General features: G+C 34.3%; 1 pseudogene; it reads left to right on the forward strand.

The window, feature by feature from the left end:
- Positions 1–11786: 11786 nt before the first annotated feature.
- LOC145010480 (chaperonin 60 subunit alpha 2, chloroplastic-like) lies at positions 11787–13291 on the forward strand (annotated as a pseudogene).
- Positions 13292–18581: the final 5290 nt, after the last annotated feature.

Consider the following 18581-nt stretch of genomic DNA (forward strand, 5'->3'; position numbering starts at 1 on the left):
TGAAAAAGCTTGAATGAAAAATCCTGTTTTCGCAGGATACCAAAGTCCTAAAGAAACGGTTCCCTTTAGATATCGAAAGATATTTTTCACTGCCGTCAAATGTGGTTCTCTTGGATTTGCTTAATATCTAGCACAACAACAGACCGAAAACATAATATCATGTCTACTCACAGTTAAGTACAGTAAAGACCCTATCATGCTACGATACAATGTTAAATCAATAGCAGGTGTGTCTAACGAAGGAGTTAGTCGTGCTCTTACTGCCATAGGGACTCTGAGCTTCGTGCTATTAAGCATTCCAAACTTTTCAAGCAAGTTCTTTGTATATTTTTCTTGATTGATGAAGATTCCTTGCCTGTTCTGTCTTATGTTTAAACCAAGAAAATTATTAATTTTTCCATCATGCTCATTTCAAACTGACTTTTCATTAAATTTTCAAATTCAAGTGACAATGCTGGATCAGTTGAACCAAAGATAATATCATCAACATAAATTTGAACAAGCATTAGATGACACCCAACTTTCTTGCGAAATAATGTGGGGTCTACTGATCCTTGTTTAAATTTAGATTGTTTCAAGAAATTTGTAAGTGTTGCGTACCAGGCCCTTGGTGCTTGTTTTAACCCATATACAGCTTTATCTAAAATATAAACATGATCAGGATGCTCAATGTTTACAAATCCTGGTGGTTGTTCAACATACACTGTTTCTTCGAGTTTTCCATTTAAGAATGCACATTTAACATCCATTTGATAAACATCAAAGTCTTTGTGAGCTGCATAAGCTAAAAATATGCGAACTGCTTCAAGTCTTGCAACAGGTGCAAATGTTTCTTCATAATCAATGCCTTCTTGTTGCGAATAACCTTTAACCACTAGTCTTGCTCTATTTCGAATAATATTGCCATCTTTGTCAGTTTTGTTTTTAAAAATCCATTTTAATCCAACAATTGAAACATCAGAAGGTTTAGAAACTAATCTCCAAACCTTGTTTCGTTCAAATTCAGCCAATTCAGATTGCATAGCAACAACCCAATCTGAGTGTTCCATAGCATTCTTGACTGTTTTTGGCTCTATTTTCGAAATAAAGACATTAAACATAAAAAGTTCTTGGTTAGTATTCAGTACCTCATTTTTCGCACGAATTTGAGCTCTAGTCAACACACCTTCTTGTAAATTACCAATTTCCTGTTCTTGTGGATGATTTCTTGTCCATTTCGCAAGTGGTGGATAATTTGGATCATAGTCTAATGGTGCATCTTCATGCATATCTTCATTTTCGGATCCTGCAACAGAAAAGTTATCATTAAATTCATGAAAGTCTGCATTTTTATCAAGATTATTTGTCTCTGTTTCATCATGCTCTCTCTCAACATGATCTGCATTTGAATACTCCCCCTCAAAACTATGTTCATGTTGATTTTGTGAATGCTCCCCCTCAACTTGATGTTCTTGTTGATTTTGTGAATGCTCCCCCTCAACTTGATGTTCTTGTTGATTTTGTGAATACTCCCCCTCAAAAGTTGGTATACAATCTGCATGGACACTTGTGTGTTCCTCCTCCATATGACCATTTGGTGTGCTTTCACAATTTATCGACGTTGTAGTTATTATTGATTCATCAGTATGTTTTGAGGATTCTGATGTGTGATTATCAGGAGCATTATTTTCTGCATCAATTGCCCTGTCAGGAATTCCAAAAATTAAGTCATAATCAAAATCATTAATTTCAGAATTATCAATTTGAGTATTTGAATCCACAAGTATTGGACTCTGATCGAATTTACTATCAATCTGTTTAAGATAGTAATCGTCAAATGTTAAATTGAAAGTTTCTTCAATTTTTCTTGTTCGTTTATTAAGCACTCTGTATGCAACTGAATTCTGTGAATATCCTAAGAAGATGCCTTCATCAGCTTTTGCTTGAAACTTTGACAAATTATCTTTGAGATTCATAATAAAGCACCTGCAACCAAAAACATGAAAGAATTTTACATTAGGTTTCCGATTATTGATTATTTCATATGGAGTAACATTGAATCTTCTGTGAATGTATGATCGATTCTGAGTAAAACATGCTGTGGACACAGCTTCTGCCCAAAGATATTGAGGTAGATTCGCATATGTTAGCATGGTTCTGGCAGCTTCGCATAGAGATCGATTTCTTCTTTCAACTACACCATTTTGCTGTGGAGTATATGGTGATGAGAAATTATGCAAAATACCTTTGTTTGTGAGAAAATTGTCAAGAGTTTGATTTTTAAACTCCGAACCATTATCACTTTTAATTTTTCGTACATTCTTCCTCAGACTAATTTCAATCTTTTTGATAAAATCAATCATCGTCTGAGCAACTTCAGATTTCAACCTGAGAAAAAACACCCATGTGAATCTAGAGAAATCATCTACAACAACTAAAATATACCGCTTTTTATTTATTGTTGCAACAGTTGATGATCCACATAGATCAATGTGAAGCAGTTCCAATGGATCTACTATTTTTGAATCTATGACAATCGGATGACCTTTTTGATGTTGTTTTCCTTGTTCGCAAGCTGCACACAAAGAATCATTGTCAAATTTTAATACTGGTAACCCTCGAACTAAATCTTCAGTTACAAGTTTATTTATATTTCGAAAATTCAAATGTGACAATCTTCTATGCCAAAGCCAGCTGAGATCATTGGATGCTTTTGATAGTAAACACACAGCTGGTTTTCCCACAATTGGTTTGATGTCTAGTGTAAACATATCACCATATCTTTTGGATTTCATAAGTATTTCATTTGTCTTTGCATTTGAGATGATACTTCCTTCTTCATTAAACACTACTTGATTTCTAGTACCCACAACAAGTTGTGATACACTTATCAAATTGTGTTGAAGTCCTTCAACATAAGCAACTCTGTTTACTGTGAAGTTTCCATTTGTGACTTTCCCATATCCTTCCACTTGACACTTGTGATTATTTCCAAATTTGACAACTCCAGCATTTTTCAAGCTTCGATAATCTCGCAAATTTTCCTTTCTTCCAGTCATATGACGAGAGCAACCACTATCAATATACCATTTTGTATCATATTGCTCGTCACATATCACCTGCATTTATTGAAAAAATTTAGGAACCCAAGACTTATTGGGTCCATCATTAGTAGAATTAAACAACTTTTTGGAACTTAAAAACCATGTTTTCACTTTGTTTGTAACAGAATCCATTATATCAGCATCATCAGTTCTAGATATTGAAACATAGTCATTCAATAATTTTTGGATTCGCATTGATTGTAATCTTATCTTTCACAACATTCGCATTTTTGATAACTGGTTTCCATTTTTGAACCGGAACTTGTGAATTATGGGATGATGTACTAGCAGTTGAAGAATTATTCGTGAACTTATCAAATGCACTTTTGATTTGTTGTTCTAAAAACTTTGCACTTTGATATTTCTTTCCTTTCCCTTCAAACCAATGATTGATCATACTTACATCAGACTTTCCTTTGATGTATGAAACATTGGTTTGTGTTGATATTGAAGGATTTGGAAAATTTGGTTGTTGTGGTGAAAATTTCACTTTGACTTGAGTTGATTTCTTCAAACTTGACGAATTATTTGTGAATTTGTCAACATTTGGAAACTTTTGATTATTTGCAAATTTTTGCGAATTCTCAAATTTTCTTTTGTTGTCATATTTGCGAATATATGGAACTTTGTCAACAGAATTTATTTGTTTATGAAAACGCGAAGTTGTTTGAGTGTTTTTATTTTGAAATTTTGATGATGTTTTTGAAACTTGTTCTTTTTCATTATTCACAACTTGCCAGAATATTGCTTTTCTTGCTTGTCTTTTTGAAACATTATTTTCTGTTGAATAATTTCCAACCATCAATTTGAATTCTTGAGAATTTAATTTCACTTCAACCTTTGAGTTTTCAGCTTTTTCAAAAGGTTTGTTTGATTTTTCACCTTTAACCACCCATTTTTGTAATGATTTTTGTTTTTGAAACACATAAGAATTTTGAGTTAAATTGTTTTCTACTGTGTTTTGATTTGCGAAGAAACCTTCAGGTGTGGACTTTTGATTATCTTTTTCAATCATTTTATTGAACTCAGGATGAACTTTCTCAGCATTTCTAGTAGTGACAAAAACTTGATTTGGAAAAATAGTTTTATCAGTACATACAAAATTTGGATATACCACTGTGTTGGTTTCCAAATAATGTGAGCCTTTGTCATTTAAAACTTTGTCAAATTCTTTTGTGTTTTCAAACACTTGATCAACCACAACCCTTTGATGTGTTTCAGTTGAATTTTTCTTTTCTTCTTTATTTTCATTAGTATCATCTGATTTCCATCTTTCAACTTCCACATTATCAAACTGACAATGTTGCGAAGTTGAAGATTTATCAACTTTATCCTCTACTATTGAATCAACTATTATTTCTTTACCTTTTATCTTAGATGTGATATTAATGATCGACAATTGAGAACAATCAATCTCTTCTTCTTCTTCTATTTCACTGATTTCACTCACATTATCAGAATTTTCATCAATATCAGTGTAATTGAATTGTGAAGTAAGAGTTGAATTTTCGGTTTTCTTTAAGGTTTTCACTTGTTCACTTTTTGTCAAACTTTCATTAAAATGTCAACCAACTCATCAGCATTCAGAAATTCATCAATTTTGACAATACCATATCAATATCTATCATCATGTATTTTGTCAAACTGAGCAATTGTACTTTCGCAATCATAAGAAACAACATCAACTTTTTCACGCTCATACTCAAGAAAAGGTAAAAGTTTCCTATGTTGTTCTTTACTAATATCAGAAGAATGATGTAAAGCTGTTAATTTTGCATACAATCTTTTTGCTGAATTACAATATATGTTTCTTTGTGCTAGTAACAACCTAACATCATTAGAAAGATTATTTCTATCACAATCTATATTTTTGACTTGCATTTCTAATTTTTCAACTCTGCTCTTCTTTATTTCTAAATCTCTTCGTATCTCACTAAGTTGCACATTTAATTTCTTAGCTTCATTACTAGCAGACACAATAACAGAATCAGAATAAGCCACAGTATCATCAAACGAAACAATTTCAGCATCATAAGCAGATAAAGGAATATTAAAAGATTCAAGAATTGCACGTACCTTGGTTGTCATGGGAGACTTGTCAGTGGATTTAGACATAAAACATTTCCCTGAAATGTTCTCTTCGCATTCCTCAAAACTTGCGAACATTGCTCCATGTGTGGGATGCCTCATTTCTTCATCATCAGATCCTGAAGACCAGATCTGATAAGTTCCACTTTCTTCTTCATCAGATTCTCCCTTAGCAACCAAAGACACTCCTTTGTTCTTTGCACGTAATTCTTCAATCTTTTCAGAATAGTAAGCTTCATCTTTGACTTTTTCTTTCTTTTCTTCTTTCTTTCGCAACATGCAATCAGCTGCGAAATGATTCACACCATTGCAATAGTGACAGTAAATTCCTGAATCACCCTTCAACTTTTTCTCTTCATTCGCATTTTTCTGTTTTCCATCTGTTTTCTCCATTTTCTTCTTCTCTTCTCCTCCAGTTGTTGTTACATCACTTTTCACATCACTATTCTTTCCTTTTGGATTAAAAGGCTTTTTGAAAAACTTTTTAACTCTATTGTTTGAATAGTATGCTACTGCTTCATCATCAGAGTTCATCAAAAATCCTTCTACATCTGAACCATCTTTTTCATCAGTTTCTAATACTTTTGAAACAAGAGCCAAAGGACCACCAATTGCTTGTTTTGATTCTTCATACATTTCTGTGACCTCACATTCATGTGTTTTCAGTTGATTATAAAGATCATTCAATGTATTTGTATCAAAACATTGTTGATTCTTAATCATCATGCTCACACCTCGCCATTCCTTGCGAAGACTCATAATGAAAGTTAAATTGAACTCCATGGTAGATCTAGTAATACCATACCTATTGCAGCGAAACATAAGCTCATTCAGACGATCATAACAACTTTCAAGAGTTTATGTATCCTTTTGTCTGAATTCCTTCAGTTCAACTAGGCATTGCTTCACAGAGTTGATCTTCGTCTTTTCGCTACCTTGATATTTTTCTTTTAGAGTATTCCAGATCTCTTTTGCTGTTTTACAACTACGAATGTAATTGTAAACTACAGGAGGTAGAGCACCTCTTAGTTCTCTCATGCATCTATTTTCATTTTTCTTCAATCAACTTCGTTGTTCTTCAACATCAGTAGATGCATTGGATGATCCAATTGATTGAACATTAGCAGGAGCTAGTACTGTTCCATCGATACACTTCTAGAGTTCTTCATCAATTCCATTTAAGTAATCTTCCATTCTATCAGCCCACTGATCATAGTATTCTGGAATTAACATCGGAATTTTGGTTGAGGAACCAAGGAAGTGAGAGAAAGAAGTCATTAAATTCATGTTGAAGTTCGCCATTGATGAACACAGAAAATATCTGAATACTTGAAACCTTGATGATTTTCAGAATTTATCAAACGAATTGATCACAAATCACTAATCGATTACTCGACTTAACAATTCAAATGCAGAATCAATTCAAATCTGAAGATCAAAAGTGATTTTCAAAAACCACAAATGTGCGGAAAATTTTGAGTAAATTTGTAACTCAAAAAACAAATGATTCTTATACGAAAATCAGATCTAAGCAGTTTGAATCCTGCTCTGATACCAATTGATGAGAATTGTTATCGAGAATTTAGAAAAGAAAAGATAGATTTGAACGATTTAAGATGAAAAACACAGAGAGTAAAATGTACATCAACATCCCCCCCCCCCCTTAAAAACTTGAGAAAACATTAAAATGTAGGGGTATGAACTCACCTTAAGTGATTTCAGTAGATGATTGTTGAAGAATGGAAGTGTTTAACTCAAGAACACTTGGAGATGACTTGAAGATTTTCGAGAATCTAACATCATAGTTATGTAGTTTGTGTAAGCAATCAATGATTTGAGTAGAATGAAGTGCAATAATCATAAGTAGGATGAATTATACTTACTAAGAGTGGAAGAACACTTGAAAATCAGCCTTGAATCTCGAATTTGGTGGAGAAAAAGTTTGAGAGAAAAGTGGTGTTTGATACTTAGTGAAATGAGAGCAAATGAGAGAAATGAGGAGAGAGGGTGTTTTGTTCCAGCTCTAAAAACGTGGGAATGAGTAGAAATTGAGTGTAAGGGACATTGAAGTGACCTAGGTAAGGTGGGGAGGTGTGGCTAGTCATAGAGTGGATGTGGGGTGGTTGCTTGTGATATAAGTTAAGGCAAGGTCAACACTCCACCTTAAATAAATCCCCCATTAGATTTTTATCATTTAGATAATGGTTTTTATAAAAATATGATTAAATTATGAATATTTTGGGTTTATTATGTTAAAATATAATTTCTGGAGAAAATCCCGCTTTAAAATCACGAAAAACGGGCTTAAAATGTTAAAAATATCAAAAAGGGGCTAAAAGTGACAAAATTCCGAAATCTGGCCGAGTTTCGGTCTTCTGATGCTGAAACCGAGAGGAGAGAGGGCAGAAACCGAGAGGAGAGAATAGAGAGAGCAGAGATCGAGAGAAGAGAAGAGAGAGTAGAGACCGAGAGAAGAGAAGAGAGAGCAGAGAGGCGAGAGGCGTGAAGAGACAGAAAGGTGCGAAGAGACAGAGACCGAGAGGGGAAGAGAGACAGAGACCGAGACTCGGTCTTCGCTACAGTGATTCGGTTCTCCGGGTTCGGCCAAGAAGAGACTCGGTTCGGTCCAGGGTCTCGGCCTTAAGGAGCTTCGGCTCCTTGAGAAGGGTTTCGGTTCCAAAGGTCCATTTTTCTCGTTTTTACCCCGTTTTAAGCCGTTTTTGACCCCGTTAAGGGTCGGAATGACCCGAATGATTCTAAAAAGTTACGGGAAACTTTTGAGAGACATTTGGGAGAGATTTCTCATACTTGGAGAGATTTGGGAGAGATTTGACATTCTTGGAGAGATTTCTCATACAAAGAGATGTTTGAGAGAGATTTGGGAGAGATTTCACACACTTGGAGAGATTTGGGAGAGATTTGACATTCTTTGAGAGATTTATCATACAGAGAGATATTTGAGAGAGGTTTCACATACTTGGAGATATTTGGGAGAGATTTGACATTCTTAGAGAGATTTCTCATATAGAGAGATATTTGACAAAGATTTCACATACTTGGAGAGATTTGGGAGAGATTTGACATAGAGAGATAGAGAGATAGAGTGAAAACGATTGAGAGAGGTTTCATGTGTGGCATTTGTGAGTGTCCGACTTCGCAATGCAAGGTTCGTAAACCCTGTTAAGCCTTGTTTAAGGGTCTTACATACCCCCGATGAGTATGCAACATTGTTTTATTGGTTTCGCTCGCCACATACCACAGTTTTAGGTTAAGGATATCTAGATGTTCGCACTTTTTGATTTATGATCTCTCATTAGAATAGTGAGTTGTTTAGTATTTAGTTAAAATAAACTATAGTACACACATGCAAAATGAGTCGAACGGTTTGACTTTTTTACTTCGATTGACTTTGACTTGCCCGGAAATTGATGGTTGTCACACAGGGCTTCGATGAAGACTAAAACTAAGGGAAAACATGATAAAAATGAAAGCAACTCGAGAGGGAAGATATTGGTAGGTGTGGGAAGGTAATAAGGCTTAGCCTCCTATTTATAGTCGTTTTTGGGGTGCACGTCATGCATTTTAAGGCTATGTCTCCCCAGCCACTTTATGTCACATATCGGCCTTACCTTGGTTTGTGTTTTCACCTTCACTTTACGCGCACTGCACGAAGCGCAAATCATAAATTTTGTAAACTCCATAACTTCTTTGTACAGACTTTGTTTTTGACATTCTTTTTTCCATGTGTAGCCCTCAATGAGTATTGCAACTTTACTTGAGGCTCCATTGGCTAATTTTGACTTTATTTTTATCAATTATTTTTATATGATTTAATGATTTTTCAAAAATCATGACTCTCTCGTACGAACTCCGATTTTGGTATTCCTTTTATCAAAATTCTTCTCTTAAAGAGTACTTCGATTTTCATTTTGGTGAATATACCTAAAAATCAACCATTCTCTTCGTACCTTTTGCTGTTAATATTTTTTTATTATGCGGTTGATTTTTATATCGAATAAAATTCATATCTCCTTCATATAAACTCAGATTTCTACGAACTTTATATTTTCGGGATCATATCGACTTATACTTTCAATATATATATATATATATATATATATATATATATATATATATATATATATATATATATATATATATATATATATATATATATATCTGTGTGTGTGTGTGTTTCGACGTACTTATTTTTATGATTTACGAACGATTCAGTTGATATTTCATATTTTTGCTTAATACGAAACTTGTATTATATCTTAAATATGCAGGTGGATTCTGTGAGCGTTAGTAATATCCGCAGAACAATATATGAATGGAAGCTTGACTCATCATGAAACAAACGATGTCTAGCAAGGTTCGATTATGCCTCTCAACCACACCATTAAGTTGTGGTATCCTAGGAGGTGTCAGTTGTGAAACAATTCCACATTTATTTAGATAGTCCTTAAATTCGACAATAAGATATTCTGCACCTCTATCATATCATAACATCCTTTATCGTCTTGCTCAATTGAATCTCTACTTCACTCTTTCAACTTTTCAAAGATTTTTTATTTATGCTTGATTAAGTAGATATACCCATATCTATTATAATTATTAGTAAACATCATGTAGTAACGGTTAGCATCCCTTGTGATGGATCTAAAAGGACCACATACATCACTATGGATGAGGTCTAACAAATCTTCACCTCTTTCACAAGTTCATATTAAAGGTGACTTAGTCATTTTTCCCAACAAACAAGACTCGCATGCATCATCTGATTTTAGGTCAAAGGATTCCAACACTCCATACTTTTGGAGTTGGACGATATGTTTCTTGTTAATGTGCCCAAGACGACAATTCATAAGCAAGCCTTGTCTAGACTATTATAAGAATCAATATTATAAGCATTATTGCCAAGTTCATTCACACACACACACACTAGTTTCATACACACCATCATAAGGAAAAGCTTTGAAAATAAATGCACCATTACGATAAACATTAATTGTACCATCATCATTATCAAAACTATAATGACATCCTTTTCTAAATAAATCATGAAATGAAATTATATTCCTTGTCATTTATGACGAATAGCAACAATTTTTTTTAATCAACACTAACACTATCAAACGCAAGCTTATATGTCTCAATCCTACTAACATCCGACTTTCGCCTATTCCCCATGATCTGGTTTAGCTTCCTATCCTCGACCTCTTCACTGTCCTTTAGTCTCTCCATATCAGAACAAATGTGGAAACCACATCCCGTATCAAGGACCCAAGAATTTGAAATACAAATTTCCTTGATTTGGAAAAATTACATACCAGATGAAGAGCTAGTCACCTTACCCTTAGTCTCTCTTACTTATTATCGGTACTTACGGTAGCTTCTTCTCTAATGGCCTTTCTAGTCATAGTGAAAATACATGGCTTCTTTCAGATCAGCAACGGGAGGAGCATCAGAGTTAGGCTTTCCCTTTGACCCACTAGACTCTCTAATGTTGGATTTCCCTTTCTGCTTGGGTTGGGAATGGGCCTTTCTGTTCTTTGATTTTCCTTGTTGAATAGTCATGACTGGCACTACTAGAAAAACAGCCTTTTACGACGCGCAATTTATGATACGCATTTATTTATGATACGCAAACGTGGGTAACCTAAAAATAATGTCAGCTCTTTAAAAATTTTAAGGATTTCCGACGCACATTTTTGCGTACCCTAAAATTAGTGTCAGAAAAAAAACACGGAGGGCGCATATTATAAAATGTGCGTCATCTAGACATGTTGTTTTATATTTTTTAATGAAACGCGGGTTGTTTAGTTTCAAGCGGGAAAAGAAAACCCAAAAATTAGAAAAGCCCACTTTCCCTTCCCTCTTTCCCTCTTGGCCCTAAGCATTTTTTGACGCACTGTTCTTTATCCCCACAATCGACGATACATCTTTCCCCTCCCTACATCGACCGCCAACTACTCCCCTCGTACTCCGGCCACCGCTATGTGCTCTTTCATGGTCGTCGACCCTCCACCATCGCCGACCCTCTGCCATCGTCAACGTTGAGATGAGTAGTGGTAGAGAAGATGTCGGAGAGTCCTTTGGTGCCAGGGTTCTCACTGGCGGCTCATCCGGAGATAATGAGAGCAGCGCAGCAAACCAAATTTCAGGGGGAAATTTGTCGATCCGTTTTTAGGGTTTATTCCCACTCATCATTCCATCGCATCCTCTTTCAATTTCTTAGTGTAATCTCTCTCACAACTCAATAATAACGATGGATGAACTGAAACGCCGACTTCTTCATCGTGGAAGTACCCTGTCTTCATTCCGCTATTGTACGTCGGTAACCCGTCGCCTTCCAAGCAAGATTTTGCATTCTCCATTCAAAGTTGGTGCTAGGGTGAGCTCGATGGAGCTGCTTCTTCGTAATCCCACTGACACCCTCTTCATCTGTTAATGTTCCTTCTCCGCCAACCTTATCTAATTCTCCGTAATCCCTCCAACACTCCTCGACATCTACGATGGTTAGTACTTCTCGACTCGGTCCTGGTCTTATTCTTTGCTAGTATGCTTCTTTTCTTCCCCTGTTTACTGTAAGATATATTTGATTTGTGGTCAATGTTCTTATTGGTCAAAATTGTTTGTCTCAAAGAATTGATCAAAGTTTTGAAAAAGAAAATGATTCCAGTCAGCAAAAGAGATGATATAAAAGTTAAATTTCTTTTCTTTTTAGTGTTTTCTTCCATGAGATTCTCTAAACTATAAAGATTCTTTTCATCCTGTTCACAACAATAGCTTCCATCTCTGCTGGAAATGATGAATTTATTGGAAACTTAATTGCTGAAGCCATTGATAAAATCGGTCATGATGGAATAATTTTTATTGAATCTTCTTCATCAAGTGAAACTTCTGTGATTGTTGAAGAAGGAATGAAGGTATCAAGTGAAATACATCTTGTGATATTTTATTCAAACATTCTTTTTATCTTTTTCATTTTCATATTTTAATGTCTATTCAGGAATACTTTCCCTACAGATCGACAAAGGATACATGTCTCCTCATTTTGTCACAAATCAGAACAATTTGTCTTTGGAATTTGAAAATGCTAAAGTCCTAATAACATATCAAAAGATATCATTTGTGAAAGAAATTGTCCCATTCTAGAAAACTGTACTCAATTAAGTGTCCCTTTGCTCATTTTTGTTGAAGATATCTCAATCTCAGTTCTTGAAACCCTAATTGTTAACAAAAATCAAGGTTTACTTAGGGTTGCTATTGTGAAATGTCCTGGTGTTGGGAACAAAAGAAAGCTTTACTTCAAGATATTTCCCTCATGATAGGTAATTCTGTAACAATTTAAATATTTAATATATTACATTTTGAAGACTTGTTTTATGCCACTTTTCTGCTGACATTTATCATGTTAAAATAGGAGCTGATTTTTTATCTGGAGATTTGGGTTTATCTCTAGAATATGCAACCTCTGATCAACTTGGAATTGCACAAAAGTAACTATAACAAGTAATTACACAACTATTGTAGCTGATCCATCCACAAAAGCTGAAATCAAAGCAAGAATTTCACAAATAAAGAAAGATCTTTTTGAAACAGATAGTTCTTATCCTTCTAAAAAGCTCGATGAACGAATTGCAAAACTCTTTGGTAGTGTTGCCATTATCAAGGTCAGTTTATTTATTAATTATGACTAAAATAATGTATATAGAATGAATTGAAAGAATTTTGGTTATAGGTAAGGGCCCACACTGAGATGGAATTAGAAGATCGAAAGCTAAGAATTGAGGATGCAAACAATGCCACATATGTAGCCATGGATGAGGGTATTGTGCCTGGTGGTGGGACCACTTATATTCATATTCTTGAGGAAATTCCCTCCATTAAAAAGTTAATGGAAGATCCAGATGAAGAAAGTGGTGTCAACATCATAGCATCTGTATGTTTCTGTTTACTATGTTCTTTCTGCATTAACTCAAAAAGTCAAAAAGAAAACTGATATAGCTTACTAGATTAAGTTACTTACTAATCATGTATTACAGGGACCAAATTTAGACATATGTCTAACTGTTCACTCTCCCCTTTTAAATAACTATAGGAAATTAGACTAATTTAAATATTTTAAAATCATCACAGGCTTATATTTGGTTTCTGACAAGCAAATTCGTTTAAAGATTTTCTCTCCTAATGTTCTTGACATAACTCTAGCATCAGAACAATGATAATGTCATACATTAAGGCTACCAACTGTTTAATTCTTGCTGTGACACCAACAAATTCAGACCTTGCCAACTCAAATGCCCTGCAGATTGCTGGAAATTCTGATCCAGGTGGTATTTGACTCCATGCACGAGAGGTTGCGTACACATGCTGAATCTGTTGCTTCCTTTGGAGGTGGTGCTCGAGAGAAAGCCGTAACTCCTCTCCTCCTTCTTTTTTATATTTCCTTCCACAAAGGAGAATTTTGGAATATAATATTAATAATAATAATACTTGAATATGGTTTGTTTGACAGATGATTGAGTCAAGATTTAATGAGCTTCTTGCTCATGCTAAAATACTTCTGAGGAAGAAATGGTTATTTGGAGTACTGGATGACTTTGTCACCAAACAACTACCCCACAATGTTACCTCAGGATTGCGCTTGTTATATGCTATAGAGCACAAAGCTGATCGTTCATTGACTTCCACTCAAGGTCAATTCCCATTCTCAATTCCGATTCATCATGACATTTGTTTACCACAATTGGAAATAGTTTGTGAATCGATTACCTGAACCTAATGAAATGTAGGCTTTTATTTTTTTGTTTGGATGTGAGTGGGTTTTTTTGTTAGCAGGTGAGCTTGCACATGCATTGCGGTTTTTGGCATCAGTTGTATCTCAAAGCTTCTTGGTCTTTGGTGACATCTTAGAGCTGCATAGAAAGTTCATTGAACTGTCTGGTGGTGTTAATTGGATTTTTGAACTTGAGGAACTTCTTGATGCTGCACAATCTGGTTAGTGTTTTATCTAATCTTTTAGGTTGTTCCTTATTTACTAATAATCTAATGGAAATTGCAGATGAAAATGTTGGTGCTTCATCAAAGTCCAATGAGGAACTTGAGGATGTTATCTCTCTTTTGGAGGTTGATATTATCACGCCAACACAGAATTTATTAGCCAGAAAGGTGACTTGCGAGATAGTACCAGGGAAAAGCCTTCTTCTTACCGGTTAGAGTTATAGTCAGAGATTATGATTATAAATACTTGTGAGGATTTAAAAAAATAAAAAATATAAAATGAAGATATAGTTACTGCTACTACGAGTAAATAAGAAATTATTTGGTACAAGAGAATGTAAGTTTCTATGCCATATCAATGTTAAGTTGAAATTAGAAAGTATTGTGTTCATTTCTTAGAACAATTATATAATTGCTCATATATTACTTTATCAGAAAGGATGTTTATGATCTTCATCAAGTTGTGCTAGGTAAATGCTATATTTAACATTAAGATATATTAGAAAATGAGAAATGAGTTAATTTATTTATTTTGATTTGTTGTTCATCAAGCTGGTTGGTATGCATCCTATTCTATGTCCAACACAACAAGGATGATGATGGTGCATTTATATCTTCTTAACCTGTTACCTAATAATTTTTCTCATCTTATTACATCATGTTCTTCATTTTTAACTCCTTAATTTATCAATCTAATCATTATTAACTTCATTCTTGTAAAACCAGATGTCTATGCTATATAATGATTAATTTTCCACTTTTCATGGTGGAAGTGGACAAAGGGTTTCTCTTTCACAGTTTGTAACATATTGTATTCAAGAAATCTTGCTCTGACCGATTAAATTATTGCTAAAACATATTAATTAACTACTGTACGCATATCAAATAATTCTTGAATTGTTGGTTTTTGATTATATGCAGTCAGGTTCTTTTATCTTTTATCCCCCGCTTTAGTAGCCATCTTTGGAAAGCCCTTGTTCTCAAAACAAAACAGGTGATTCTTACAATTGTCAAACTGAATTTTATCTATGGTTCTGGTTGCATAATTATTGTATTCATCATTTTAACTGAGATCTTATTTTACTTTGTCAGGATATGGACATCCAAGATAGAGAACTAGTAAATGACTGGCTCATGATCATAGTTTACAAAGAACGTGGTTTTGGCTGAAAAACATATTACCATGTGGTATGCATCTTCCTTGAAACTTCATGATCTTAGGCCTCTGTGTTTGTTTATTTAAGGTGTTAGCATAAATGGGAAAGCATACTTTTGAATGTCACATTGTTGCCTTCACTTATAATTTGCATAATGTCGATTGTGCTTTAGAATATTATTAATTTATTTTTATTTCTCCTTAGTAATTGTGGGCATAGCACCACCTGTTTTTGTGTTTCTTTTATTGTGAGGGCAATCCTTAACTGTACCAGTGGTTCCGATTATTTTGGTCTCTTAATGGGGTATTTAACCCTTGGCTGGGAATTAAATAGTTAAGCAGATTTTTGTGATGCTTATCTGAACTTGAAGAGTTTTTTCACCTCTTGAACGTGAGAATAGAGTTTCTACCTGATCCTTTATAGGGGATACTTTTGACTGGTGCAGGGAAACTCTAATGTTACTATGGATTGTCTTAATTGCCTTAGTTTCGACTGATGCAGAGTGTTTGACCAACACTGATGCTAATGCCTAATGCTATACTGCTTTGTCTTTCTTTGTTGGTAAGACATTTGTATGCTAAACCAGATGCTAATGCCTAATGCCTAATGCTATCACTTGTGGTTTAATTCAGATTCTGGGACAAAAAGAGTCATAGCTGGGCTGTTAATGTTCCTGTTTGTTTTCATTTATGCAGGTAACAATCTTGTAGAAAGGACTTATGAATCAGATGTTAATGGTAACAAGTTTAACACTCGAGTCCATACGATTAGATGTTAATGGTAACAAGTTTAACACATGTGTCTTTGTTATACATACAGATTAAATGTAATGGATTGTATTTTTGTATATGGTATTTTATTTAATATTATGCAATGGATTCTATTTTTTGTATATGGTATTTTATTTCTATTATGAGAGATTAAATGCAAATTTAATTTATAAATTAATAAATATATAAATATATTATTTTTTTTTAAAAATAAAATTACGATACGCCAAAATGCGTGTCGTCTTCATTTATGACATGGCCTTTCTTGACGGAGGCTTCCTTGATACGCATTGCGTGTTATAAACACGTGCGTCGTAAAGTTACGACACGCAAATGCATGTCGTCTTCCTTTATGACAGGGCCTTCCTTGATACGCATTGCGTGTCATAACCGTGCGTCGTAAATGCGCGTCGTCTATAGACGACGCGCAAAATCGCGTCGCTCTCTTTATGACAGGGCCTTCCTTGACGCGCATTTGCGCGTCGTCTGAGCGTTTTACGACGCGCAATGAGCGTCATAAAAGGCCTTTTTCTAGTAGTGTGGGTAAGTGCAATACTATTGGAATAAGACTTCTTCATTCCTACTTCATTTGTTTACAATAGATTGTGAAGCTATATCAATATGGTCTCAGTATTATTCAAATGATAAGTCTGAATGAACTGATCATAACTAATAGGCAAAGAGATGAGCAACATGTCAATGGCCAACTCCTTGTAAATTTTCACATTGAGCTTTTCTAATCTCTCCATATGTCTCTGCATTTTCTGCACATAGCCATACATAAATTCCACAACTTTCAATTTACATACCATAAGGGACTTAACAACTTCATAATGCTCTTATATAGCTTTCTTGAGAAACATTTGACAAATAGCTTGGTTCATTTCATAGGTATAATAGTCCTCATAGGTTTTTTGGAGCTCCGGTTTCATGGTTTCAATCATAATGCAAACAACCTTTATAGTGTCGTCAATGTGTTGGTTATAATCAACGAATTCTTGAGGAGCAGTTGATTCCTTGTCAATTCCAAGAAATGGAGTATCGAGTGTTCTCATATCTCAACGTCAACTTCAAATTGAACAACCAGTCCATGTAGTTTGGACCAGTGAGCTTTTCCTTTGAGAGGATACATAAAATAGTGAAGTTGTGAGTAGTTGGATGAGAAGGGAGTTCACCATTTCTAGAAATCTAAAACAAGAGAAAAGATTTTAGTTAGTTGATTCAATTCCTTAATATTTTAACCCAAGCTAATATTCAAGGTTAGGACCCATAAATACAGTTTGAAATTATAAAGAGGTATGCCATAATCTAATTGTGAACTTATTTTAGGTAGGTAAAGCATTTTACCAATTTTAATCTAATACGAAATTCCAATATCTTTTGAGTATTATTGAAATATTCAATGGCATGTTTAAACTCAGATTATGCTCTTCAATTTATGACTGGGATGTTGAGGATCACAAACAAGATGTGAATAACCACACAAACCATGCTTGAGGTCATTTATGATCACATATTAATGTGTTAGTTAACCACACACGCTCCATCAACAACCATAAATTTGAGTATGTGCCATCATTTCATCTATGTAGTCCTACATTAGTGTGTGTGGTTAACCATGCACGCTCTACTTGTTGGGTTTTTACTCAAAAATAGCCCAACTATAGTCTCAAAATTAGATGTAAATAAGCAACGGGAGCATTTTGTTTAAATAAACTAAAACCATTATATACCCACTAAAACCATTATATACCCACCAAGGATCATTTTTCAAGAACTTATAAATATTAAACATAACCAAAGAAGAAGAAAATGAAACGACCTTTGAAGACTTTGGTTCCTTTTGGCAATTAGGAAGTTGATGAATATGGTTTTAAGCTCTAAATTGAGATCTCTATAATGTATCCACCAAGAAAGACAAAACCACCATCAGATGCAAGTCTTTCACTTGTAAAATATTGGTCTTAAGCTTTAAGACATATCCCAAAATATGCTTAAAGAGAAGCAACACCTTAAGCCTTTAATTTTCCACATCTTTTGCATGAACAAAGGAGAAGCAAAGGGAGAGTGCTATCCAAGAAATTTTCCATCCAAAATGAAGGATAAAAGTGATTAGAAAAGCTACCCCTTTCATTGCCTTATATCATTCTTTATACATACAAGTATGACACAGTTTAGTCCATAAAGTGAAAGTCAAAACCACTTCTTACAAGCATGGGATTAAAGATTAAATAATGCAAAAGCAAGCACATGCTTGTCCTCTAATTTTTGTGTCCATTTGTGAAGTAATAAGACAAAAACCAAATGTTATTTACTTTTCCATAACTAGCTAGTTGATGTGAAACTAAAATGGTTACCTAAAGTGCCCAAAAGTTTAAACATAACTTGAATAATCATACCATATGATATATTGCTAGTATTGTTCTCTTTATTACTATTTCTTAGAAATAATAATTCTCAATATGTTGTTAAAA

The sequence above is a fragment of the Lactuca saligna genome, chromosome 8 (assembly GCF_052625555.1).
Source record: "Lactuca saligna cultivar CGN05327 chromosome 8, ASM5262555v1, whole genome shotgun sequence".
In the NCBI taxonomy this organism is placed as follows: Eukaryota; Viridiplantae; Streptophyta; class Magnoliopsida; order Asterales; family Asteraceae; genus Lactuca; species Lactuca saligna.